At 42.4% G+C, this 11225-nt stretch overlaps 1 protein-coding gene and 1 long non-coding RNA gene across 2 annotated transcripts in view; one reads left to right on the top strand and one right to left on the bottom strand.

Moving 5' to 3' along the window:
- The window catches only part of LOC134483152 (uncharacterized), a 757250-nt gene that overhangs the window by 98546 nt on the left and 647479 nt on the right, over nucleotides 1–11225 (top strand). The gene's annotated exons all lie outside the window — the stretch shown is intronic.
- On the bottom strand, nucleotides 805–2382 carry LOC134483159 (uncharacterized). Its single transcript, XR_010060059.1, has 3 exons — nucleotides 2186–2382; nucleotides 1362–1467; nucleotides 805–1243 (listed from the first exon to the last, which is right to left on the bottom strand). It is a non-coding gene; the product is annotated as an uncharacterized LOC134483159 (long non-coding RNA).

An 11225-nucleotide genomic window follows, 5' to 3' on the forward strand; every position in this document is an offset into this window, starting at 1 on the left:
CTCTAGCTGCTGACCTTTAAAAGCCCTGGGGTGACAGCAAGCTTTTGTGGACATTCTGGATTGGTCCTTCTGTACTTTAACTCTGTGAGTCACCTGCACTCTCAGTAAGTTAGTTCAATTCCATAAATTGGAAATCAGTCACCTGGAAAAAATACATTCTCAATACAATCCAAGATTGGCCATAGAAAAAGGGTAGCTTGAACTGTCCCACCTAGGTTCTGGGCTTCACAGGCCTGCTCTCCAACAGAAACCTGTGTTCATAGTTGCAGGCTGCATTCACTATGGATGCTCTTGAGGTTCCCCCCTAAACTGCTTAGATTAAAATAATTTTCATGCTAACAATCAAAAAACTCATTATGTGAATCTGGCCTACAGGAAGCTAGTTTCTATTCTGTATTTTGTCAGATGTGCAGAATACATATGGTCATCACTGATAATAGGTGAAAGATCTGCTCTAATATGGACACTAAGTGATGCTGGAGGATGATTCTGACCCACACTGAGCAGTGGGGACACCAGAGCCCTGTAGGGATGCCTGACAACCTAACACGTTGAGCACGCACAGCTCAGTAAGTTACCTGTGAGTACACATCTCCTGAGATCTCTCTATTTAATTGGATTAGATCCTGTCCACATAATACAGCACCTCATGTGGAATAACAAAAGCCACCTGCAGGAGCTGTGGTGATGACTCACAGGATAGAGCATCTGCTGATCTCTCAGAAGAACCACATGGACCCTAACAATTGGGTAAAGCATGTCAGTGATTACATCATAAAGTGTGTGTCAGAGACATAGCCACATTGTCCACACAAAAGACACTGTCACACTGGGTACCCCTTGGTGACTTTGAATTCTCCTATTAGCTCAGGCTCCATGGAACATGCAGAGATCCATCTCTAGCTGTCAGTTCGAAGTCCACAGGAGGGGACAGAACCCTTGAGTAAGAATGATGGTCTTAATAGTCAAGAGATAGAATTCAAATTTATTCATAACAAATACATTATAACAACAAAACAGGATTAAAATGAATAAAAATATTTAAAACTATTTGAAAGTAAAAATAGTAACAAGAACATATAAATATGAAACAACAAAAAGAAAACTTCAATTAAAATCATAACAAAAATATTTCTAAAAGCATATTCTTAACGAACATTTAGAAGCACAGACGTATTGCTGTTTCTCCTCTAGCACACATAATGAAAGGCGGTCCCCCAAGTTGTCTCTCAAGTGCTGTTTTCTGAGAATAAAGTAAGACCTCAATCAGTCAGGCTGGCTTAGTGGTATATAAATTTAGGGTCTCTAAGAAATGACAAATTAACTCAGAGGATGAATACTCATCCAAAAAATGTTGTTACCATTCAGGATGTTGGTCATCAGGGACTCCTGAGAAAGCAACTTATTCTTCAGGAAGCTCTCTTCCTGGTGTGTGTCCAATTCCAACTCTCTTGTACTTTCTGAGACCTGGGAGAGGAAGGCAGTTTTTCAGACACTGATTTGGTGGGGAAATGCAAGCCAGCTGTCAGAATGCTGCCTTCTACCACCTCAGGTCTATTGGACAGTCGACATGGACCTTTTAACTGATATCATTGTTGCTAACTCTGTGGGCAGGGCAAAATCCCCACAGAGCCTCACAGTAATGTGGGCTGCCAATATGGGACCCAGACTTATACCAGTGCAAACCAAGAACAGGGCAATGGAAGGAACCTCATTGGGTTGCAGGAAGAAAGGAGATGTCCATATGTCACCAAGGTTAAAGCCAATGACAAGTACTAATTTGACATTTGCACTTTGTTCTTATCCCAAAGGTGATTCCTACACAAGAGGTCACATGACCACAGAGTGTCATTTGTCAAAGAACCAAGAGATTGTTCAACACTCTACATAGGATCCAATGTGTCACATGGATATGCAATAATATGACATGTTATTCATATGTCACCATTTCTAGACTGCAGCTTCAAAAAGAGCAGCAAAATATGCTTGCACAATAATTCAGTTTCTGAAAAGTGGTTAACTTCCTAGAATACTTGTGCATAGGCAGAGCAGTGAACAATTCCATTACATGAGTTGGTTGGTTGGTTGTGAGTGTAAATTAGAAAGGTGGTAAGAGAAGCAAAGATGTATCAAATTGGCAAATTTTATCAGATATTGTTAAGCTAACATATCTGCTCGTCCCTACCTGATAATGCTGGTTCTGGCCGTTGATGGTCTTTATCTTTCTTGTTGAAGTCAACCAAATATTTCTGGTTCAGTGCACAATCAAGATGTACCTCCTTGCTCTCCTGCTTCAGTGGGACCAACTTCTTCCTGCATGTGTTCTCCATCAGGAGCTGGCTGAGCAGGTTTCTGGAAATACAGTCTGCATAGTAAGATCATGCTGGCCCTTTCTCCCATTCCTACTCCCAAGTCCCACTAACTCTACCAGGTCCCACATACCCATGAAGACTTAATAAAATGCATCTTGATACATATAAGGCTGCTGCACAAACCATAAAGAGTTAATTCGGGGAAGAATAAATTGTTTGCTTGGCCTGACACCAATTAGTGTCCACACCTCTGAGAAAGAACATGGATCTACAACTATCCATGAAAGCCCAATGCATGGGGCCAACATCAATTAGTACTAGGCCAACACCCTCAAAAAGGTCAGTAGAACCAAGAGAAGGTCATGCTAACCATGTCGTCCACACACTGAGTTTTGTAAAACCTGGTGTGACACCATAGGTCCAGGTCAGCCTAATAACCTTCTGCTGACTTCAATCAGTACTGTTCTCTCTAGAGCCTTCTGAAGATGCCTAGACAATCCTGGGATGAGGAACAGTCTTTTATGGAACTGAAAACTGAGTCCTAAGGACCCTGGAACACTGATGGGTAAATGGCACAAGAGATTGAACCAGAGCTGAAGACCGTCCAATCCAGAACAAAGAAAGTCAGAAATGGCCATTCCACAAGTGATAGCCTTTCTGACCAGGACTTACCTAGAGAAGGTAATCTCCTTCTTCAGCTTATGGTTGTTCTCATGGATCTCAGTGTTCTCCATCTCTAAGTTGTGCAGAATTGACATAACCGCCTCCTCCATTCTCTCCAGGTCTTCATAATATGGATTTGGCCTGAAGTGTGGCCTGGCCCCAAATGATAGAATACAATGAATATCGGCATTTAGGAATATATGAACTCAGGGTGGGTCATATATTACCCCAGGCTGCTGCCTGGATCTTCCAGCACTCAGTCCCCTGCCTTGCAATTACAGAGACTCACCATAAACTCACTGCAATTACAATCTTGCAAAGCCACCAGCTGTCAAGGGCTTTGCAAATGCACACTGGGAACTCACTCTCCCTGACTTTATCCCTGAATTCTTCATTCAGACCACAAGTTCTGCTTTTAAATAAATGGAAGCAGATGAGTCCATTTTCAATCTCACTCCTCAGGAAGGGTCAGGTTCTGAATCTCCACTATATGGGAGGTGAGGTTTAGCACAGGGTGGTTAGGGAGGCACAGCTTTCTAGAACCCAAAACCTTAATAGGATAAGAAGGTGACCTTGCAGACCCAGGAATGAAACAAGAGCATTTGGAGCGATTCATACCTGTTCTTCATGGATCTCTCTGTCAGAAACATCAGGCGATCTCTCAGGTCATTTCTCTCCTCGGTAATGAGCTGCAGCTCTTCAATCAGCCTCTCCTTTTCCTTCATGGCCTGATTCGTGCTTAGTTCAGTGCCAGGGGATGATGTTTCTCTCCCAGTGTCTGTAGGTAGAAGAACACAAGTGAACCTGCATGGGGAGAATGCATAGAGTGTTCATAGACCTCAGTGAGGCCTAAACAGGAGAACAAGCCAGGAACCCAGTGTCACTGCTAGGCGATTGGTCTATGCTTAAGAGACCTCCTCAGGGGATCTCAGTTCTCCCACTACTCTATAGAGACCAAGAGACGTAAGCAGCCAGGTGTTCCCTATGCCGGACATCACGTGCTTACATGTACCACGGAGATGGCTTCTCCAGGATTATTATCAGCTGAACAGGGTACAGCTTGGTTTCAGGACCCTCACCCCTGTGGGTTCAGAACTCAGATGATAAATTCACCATCCACAAAACTTGAGTGATTGGAGACACTCAGATGTCCTACCCTGATACTCTAAGCCAACAACTTTGGATTAAAAACGCATTTCCGGGGAGGATATGTTCAACAGACTTATCAGTGTCCCTATGTGAAATACCAAATGCCCCAGAAGTGCGAATAGGTTACAGGCTGAATCTTGGTCTACACGTTCCAAATAGTTTTGGTATTTTAGAAACATGTTTGTAACACACATCTCTAATATATAAAGCTAACAATGACACTGCCAGTTAGAAGAAATCAGAGAAGGTCTAAGAACATAAGGTTATTGCCTGGAGCACAATCTCTCCCTGTTACTACTGTCAGATACCCACTGTATTTAAAGAAGCAATGATAGTGAAATACATTGCTGCCCTGTCTAAACTCAGAAAAGGTGGACCATCCATGACTACTGATGGTGCTATTATATCAATGTAACAGAACAAATGAACTGAAAAGTAAAGACCAGAAGTTCACAGTATAATAGCATTGGCCTTACCATATTCTCCCAGTGGGGATGGGGAAACTAAAGTTCTGAAATCCTTGACTTTAAGGAATTGTGATATTCATGGAAATTCAATTCCTTTTCAGATGCTCCAGTTGCTGTGGCCCATTGCTAGAAAGGTCAGCTTAAGCCTGCAGCCACCCTGGCAGGAAGCTCAAAATATACTGCCCAGAACTTACTACACATTCCCCAGAAGTGCTGCCTTTGTCCATCATTACTTTGAGACGAAAGGCCAGACTCATTCACTCTAGTCTCTCCAGAATCGACGTTCCCCCTCCCAAAACGCTTGCGAAGACGGGAAAACATGTCTTAGCTTGTAACCGCCAGACTCAGACTGAGAGAAACTAGGGCACTGGTTGTCACTACAACACTGGTGACATCACAGAGGATGCCAGAACTCTCTAGGAGACAATAGAATGTCCAAGAAGGGACAGCAGATGTCATGGGGAGCAGACTTTTCCTCCCTGCTAATAATCTCCCTGTACTGAGCATAAGCTGAGGTGCCCTTTCCAGGAGACTTTCCTGGGGCAGAGCCACTGAGCATCTCCTGCTTCCAAAGCCAAATTTTCCTCAAGGCTTGATTATAAAAACCTTAGTAATTCCTATGCATCTAAATGAATGTTTCCTTTCAAATCTTTCCCAAAAAATGTCTCATCCTAACTCAAATCATCCTCATTCACCAATGTTAGCCATTAAAACTTCCTGATATTTCACACCAGCTTGAATATGCAGTCAAAAGTTCTCCTGTCTCATTCTGTACAGGTGCTTTATATCACATCAAGAAATAGTCTGCATGGTAGGTTACAACATGCGTGTGTATTAGGGGAACACTCATGAAGTCATGTGCTTAGCAATACAATTGCCAGAAAATTCCTTAGGAGAAAGACTTGAAATCATTATGGTGCTAGAAACAGTGTGGAGGCCAGTTGGCAGAGGAAAGTGAAACATTAGAGCCACCAGTGAAGGCTCCTGTTGGGCTCTACCTTGGTGTTTCCCTCCCCCCTCGCTGAGCCTTTCAGCCTGCTATAGCAAGAAATTGTTTACACCTTTGACAGCTGCTCTTAGCCCCTGATTTGGGGCTGGGATTTTCCATGGCACCCTTCCTCCCCACTGAGCTTTCCTGCTTCTTGTTTTTAAGAAGCTGTTTATGCCCCTGATTGGGCTGGAACTTTCACCTCACAGACTTGTCCTATTTTCCTGGTTGGGGATTTTCACCTGCCTTGCTGTTTTTCCATGGCTTTTGCCTCTGGTATATAAGGAGATCTCAGTAAAGCCTTGGTGGCACTCGCTAAAAAGGGGTGACCCGTGTACGTGTTTTCTTTCAACCCCACAAACCTACACCCGATATTCACACACTGTCGGCACAGGCACTGACAATAGGTATCACAATAGAAACTAGTAACTAGATTTAACCAAACTATCACATTAATGCTGTATTTCATGGTATTTTTTTTTTTTTTTTTTTGCTCTCCTAGAACCTGGAAGAGGCTTGGGGTTTTCTAATCCTACTCATAATTTATTATCCTTCCCAACACTATGGGCTTTGTTCTGTTAATGCTAACAGCGGCATCCAATACCTAGGATATTTTCTACTGACATGTGTGACGTGAGACAAAACAGTCCCTGTCATCCCTCACATGAATAAACTTCCTTAGAGGACAGTGTAGTTGGAGGGTCCTTCTTTCCTCGCCAAGATCGAGAAACATTTCCAGTCTCCAGACAAGTGTGTCAGCCATTGTCCAGTGACTGTCTTGAGATGTCCACATTGTCAGCTGAGTGTCGTCATCCAGCCTGCCCTGTAATTGTTGTAGATGATTAATAGGGTTCCAGCCCTAGGATTTAATTCAGTGCTACAGTACTTGCCGAATACACTCAAAGCCCTAGCTGCCACCCTAGTCCTGTGTGCTCAAGAGAAAGAAAATAAAGAACCACATTGTCTATCAAGTTTCTCCTCCAATAGAAGGAGAATGTGAATCGGGTCTTTTAAGTAACTCTAAGCCCCAGCTTCCCCACAGCTCCCTCCTTCGATTCCATTATTGGTGCATTTTCAGCAACGCTCACTTTATTTTTGGTGTGCAAAGAATATGCACCATGTCAGTAAAGTGTGTGTGTGTGTGTGTGTGTGTGTGTGTGTGTGTGTGTGTGTGTGTGTTCATCCATGAACTCAATATAAATTATTATCAAATGACCCATAAGACTGTGGAGAAACCTGTCTATGTGCATGCAGAATTATATTACTACTGTTCCATGGCACCTTGCAGGGAACACTGAATTAGTGGGCCGCTTTAATAGAGCCTAAAACCAGGGTATGCATGGTTTTCGGTGAGATTGTGATGTGCAACACCACAACAGAGATCAGCAGAAGCTTCATTTATTCCATGCTGCTGTTAACAAGAGGAGGCAAAGCCTCATCCCATAGAGAGTCTGGTAGGATCTGATGAAAGGAAATAAATTCAGGGTTGAAATCAAGCCTTTAGAAACAAAGAGAAAAATACAAAGTCAAGGAAAGCAAGAGCTGTCTTTTCTTCCTCTTTTTTTTTTTGAGTAGATCCACAAGAGAGACAACCCCTTCCTCAAACTAACAATGCACAAGAGAGACAATACATGAATTAAAAATCAGAAATGAAATGAGGGACATAACAATAGACACCGAGCAAATTCCAAAATCATTAGTTCTTACTCCCGAGGACTTTATGCCAGAAAACTGGAATATTTATTCGATATTGTTGATTTTGTAGACAGATAACAATTACCAAAGTTAAATCCAGATCTGGGAAGGTATCTGAATAATACCCCTAAGAAAATAGATACACTCATTAAAGGTTGCATACATTATATATTATATTGCTTTCTTTTTGCATGATTAAAACCCTTCAAGGACATTTAGCTATGTTATAGAAAGTGTTACTTTTAAAACAAAAGGACAAAGAGAGAAATTGAGGAGTCACTGAGAGACACTTCCCAGACGGGATCAAGGAAAGACGGCTGAGAGATGCAAGCAGGGGCTGCAATGCTGCCCTTGAGAAGAAAATGTTTTTCTCACTTTACCTTACACTATGCTGTACTGTGTCCGTTTTTTGTGGAAGCGGCTCTCATGTTCTCTGGGTTATGACAAGCATATTGTGATACTAGGAAGAGGGGTGATTTGCTATACAGATATTTTAAGGAGAAGCCTTTGCTTAGTCTCACTTCTTTGCCTAGTCTTGCCTCAGTCGTTCCTGGTATCATGGGAATAACGATCTTATTATATCTTGCCAAAAGGGAAAGTGAGGTAATCCATATTCATGCCTGTATAAGGGTTAATAAGCTTGCAGCTGCATGCAGTTGCATCTGCCTTTGCTCTGCATCCCCTGTGTCCTGGTTATTTGTGACCGTACCTGGGCCGCCAACGCACTAGATGTTGACAGGCATCACCCTTCTCAGTGTCAGGTTTATTTTCTTTATTTTTTGAAATCTATGATGTGGAGGCGTATTACAGCAACAATATGAAATAGCAGGCTGGCATGTATGAAAATTGCTGTGTTTAAGCTAGGTGTGGGGACAAGTCCTCAAAGGGAGCTGTTAAGATGGGAAACAAATAATGCATTTGTTGCTGGAATTGAGTTGCCTCAGCTGTGTTGCTCTGCCTGCTCAGTGTCCATTCAACATCACTCTGTTTCTACAGAGGAACTCAAGGTTTGCCCCAGCCGCCTGTGAGCTGTGATATGGGCAGAGAAAGGCCAGGACACTGTGGTGATTTCCCACTCCTCAGTTATGCTGAATTTTCCACTACTGTACTTGTATACACAAGTACAGTGTGGTCAGTTATTATAGATATTTGTCATTTCTTAAAGAGGGCAACTATGATTGACTACACCCAATTCTATAAAAAACAAAACTCAGGAAACCTGGCCCTTGGCAGCAATGAATCAAGAAATATCTAGGATGGTGGGGCATGAATTCTGCCAAGCAATGAACTCAGATAGGTGGGGTTGTGAGGAAGATGTATGGTTGAATATCCCAATAGATTAACGTTGTATCATCTTGATTTAATCTAAGGACAAAGAAGTGCAATATCTCTGATGGCTTTCTTCTAAAACCTTGAAAGGTTCAGTGGGGTTTGACCTCAGTTCTTCATTCTTCTTGCTGGGGCAGCAACACTCAGGGAAGCTTGAGATTACCATAGGCACAGTATTAGGCTAGAAATGCTGAGTAGGTGATACTAAGTTGTTCAGATGGTGATACCCATTTCATTTGTTCTTAACGTGGACCAAAGGAAAGACAGATCAAGATCCTTAGAATAAAAAGATCATTTCCAGTTTTTTTCTACCTTTCCTGAATGAAAGACTGGTTGGTAGAGAATGGTAAAAATTCAAGAATTGGTAGATGATGCTTTGAATGAAGGGTGGGTTTCTGTGCTGGTTTTAGACAGGTTCTCAATTACCCCATCTTGTTCTCTACGTTGCTCGTCAGGTTCACTTTGAGCTCAAATAAAGCTGCTTCTACTTTCCAAAAGGTAGTCTTACAAAGGGGCCTCCAAGGACTGTGAGGACAGCATTAGCCAATGAGAATTGAGGTGTGTAACCCACAACTATAGCTTTATCTGAAAGACCCTCAGACAGAGGAGACTCTCGCTCCAGTCCTGAGGACAATCACCACCCCATGAACACACAGGACTCAGTCTTGATGTAAAAACAAGAGGTTTACTTTGGGATACCAATGCACTGGGGCTCGACACGGTCCTCACGAGGAGGGATGTAAGGAGCCTCAAACAACAGAAATGTACAGCTTAAACCGTCATTTATGATCACACAGTTTCATTAGCTCAGCTATTTCGGTGCCAAGAATAACTAGGCAGATGTTTCTCGGCCTGGGATAAGGCCGTAACCACATCAATGTAGCTATTTCAATAGGAAGGATTTCTGACTTGATATATGTTTTCTTATCCTGGGGTTCCCAGGACAAGGACCAAGGATATCTGTCTTGGTAGGTGTTTCTCTTCTGGAGTTCCCAGGACAAGGCTATAGTGATGTCAGCCTATAGCACAGCTGCATTCAGTACCAAGGATATCTCACTTCTATAGTGGTCAGTCAGCTTCCCAGAGATGTTTCCTGTCTTGTAATTGCCCTGCAGTAAATATGTTCTATACCCTCTGTTCTTATGGTCGGGCAGCTTCCTAGAGAGTGGGTGGGAATGTGCTTTCTGTACTTTCTGGTGTATTGTCTAACGTCTAGGGGCTAAGCGAGGGCCAGCTTAAAAGATTCTCATGCTTACGAAATGGCTGTACTGATATCAAACGGGGATCTTTCATATCCACTTTCTTCTAAGTCTACCAGCCATCTCAGATTGTTGCTGTAATATGCCTGACAATCAAGGACACAGAAAAATAACTTGATACACAGCAAGGACATGGCAATCATATCCTGTGTCGTTATGTATGTTCTGGATGAGGTTTGTTAAAATGACAATTTGCACAAAGCTTTATATAGGACCCATCAAATTAAGGGTCACTATGCACCGTCATAGCTAAAATGGCCTGGTCAGAAGTGACCACTGGATCACTCTTCTGTAACTTCACATGGGAGGCTTGTGCTTTTTGTGTTTTTTATTTTTGTGTTTTTTTCTTATTTATTTATTTATTTATTTATTTATTTATTTATTTATTTATTGCTTTATATGTTGTCAGGAAGATAGTTCAAGTCATGGATCTGCCCCCAAAATCTGAGCTTTGCCACTAATACTGTAAACAGTATTAGTGTATGCATTCAATGCATTCAATAAAATAACTTGTTTTTTTTTTTAGTATGATAGATGCTTTTGTGTTTTGTGGGGTGATCCATGAAACAGGATTGAAGATGCTTGTTTCTTACTCTGTCCACTGAGTTATGTCTCTAGGCTTGTCCTACTCCTTTGGCTGCATCCCCCCCCACATTTGCTGACTATTTTATTTTTCAGATGAAATCACATGTTATAGCTTAGAGAGGCCTGTAAGCAATCCTGCTTTGGTAACTTAAGTGCAAAGAGGAGAGCCCCACACTCAGCCTGAGGGTGCATTCACTGGTGGATCCAATATTTCAGTTTCCTCTGCTAACAGATCACCACCTTGTTGCCAGGACCATAATGAATGCAATTCTTTCTCCTAAAGAATCCGGTGGCAACTGTCAAATGTTAAGCACAAAGCTTCAGGTTGTACCTATAACACACACCCACATTGCAACCTACCCTACAGGCTATTTCTGGGTGTGATTTCATGCACCTGCACATGATGAGACAGGAGACCTCTTTGGCTACTTATAGGAACTGGTGTGATTTCTCAGTAATCTTTAATGGGTAATATTGCTGACTGAGGAGAATTTGAGGTAGGATGAAACATTTCTGTGCAGGGATTGGGAGGAAGCGCTCATTTAGATACATAGCAATGACTTAGGTTTTTCCAATCAAGCCTAGAGCCAAATTTGGCTTTGGAAGCATGTGGTGCTCAGTGGCTATACCACAGGGAAGTCCCCTGAAAAGGGTCCAAAAGCTTTTGCTCAGTACAGGGAGAACATTAGCAGGGAGGCAAAGTCTGTTCTCCGTGACATCAGCAGACCCTTCGTGGACATTCTATTGTCTCCTAGAGACTTCTTGGAATCCCTGTGAT

The sequence above is a fragment of the Rattus norvegicus genome, chromosome 19 (assembly GCF_036323735.1).
Source record: "Rattus norvegicus strain BN/NHsdMcwi chromosome 19, GRCr8, whole genome shotgun sequence".
Lineage (NCBI taxonomy): Eukaryota > Metazoa > Chordata > Mammalia > Rodentia > Muridae > Rattus > Rattus norvegicus.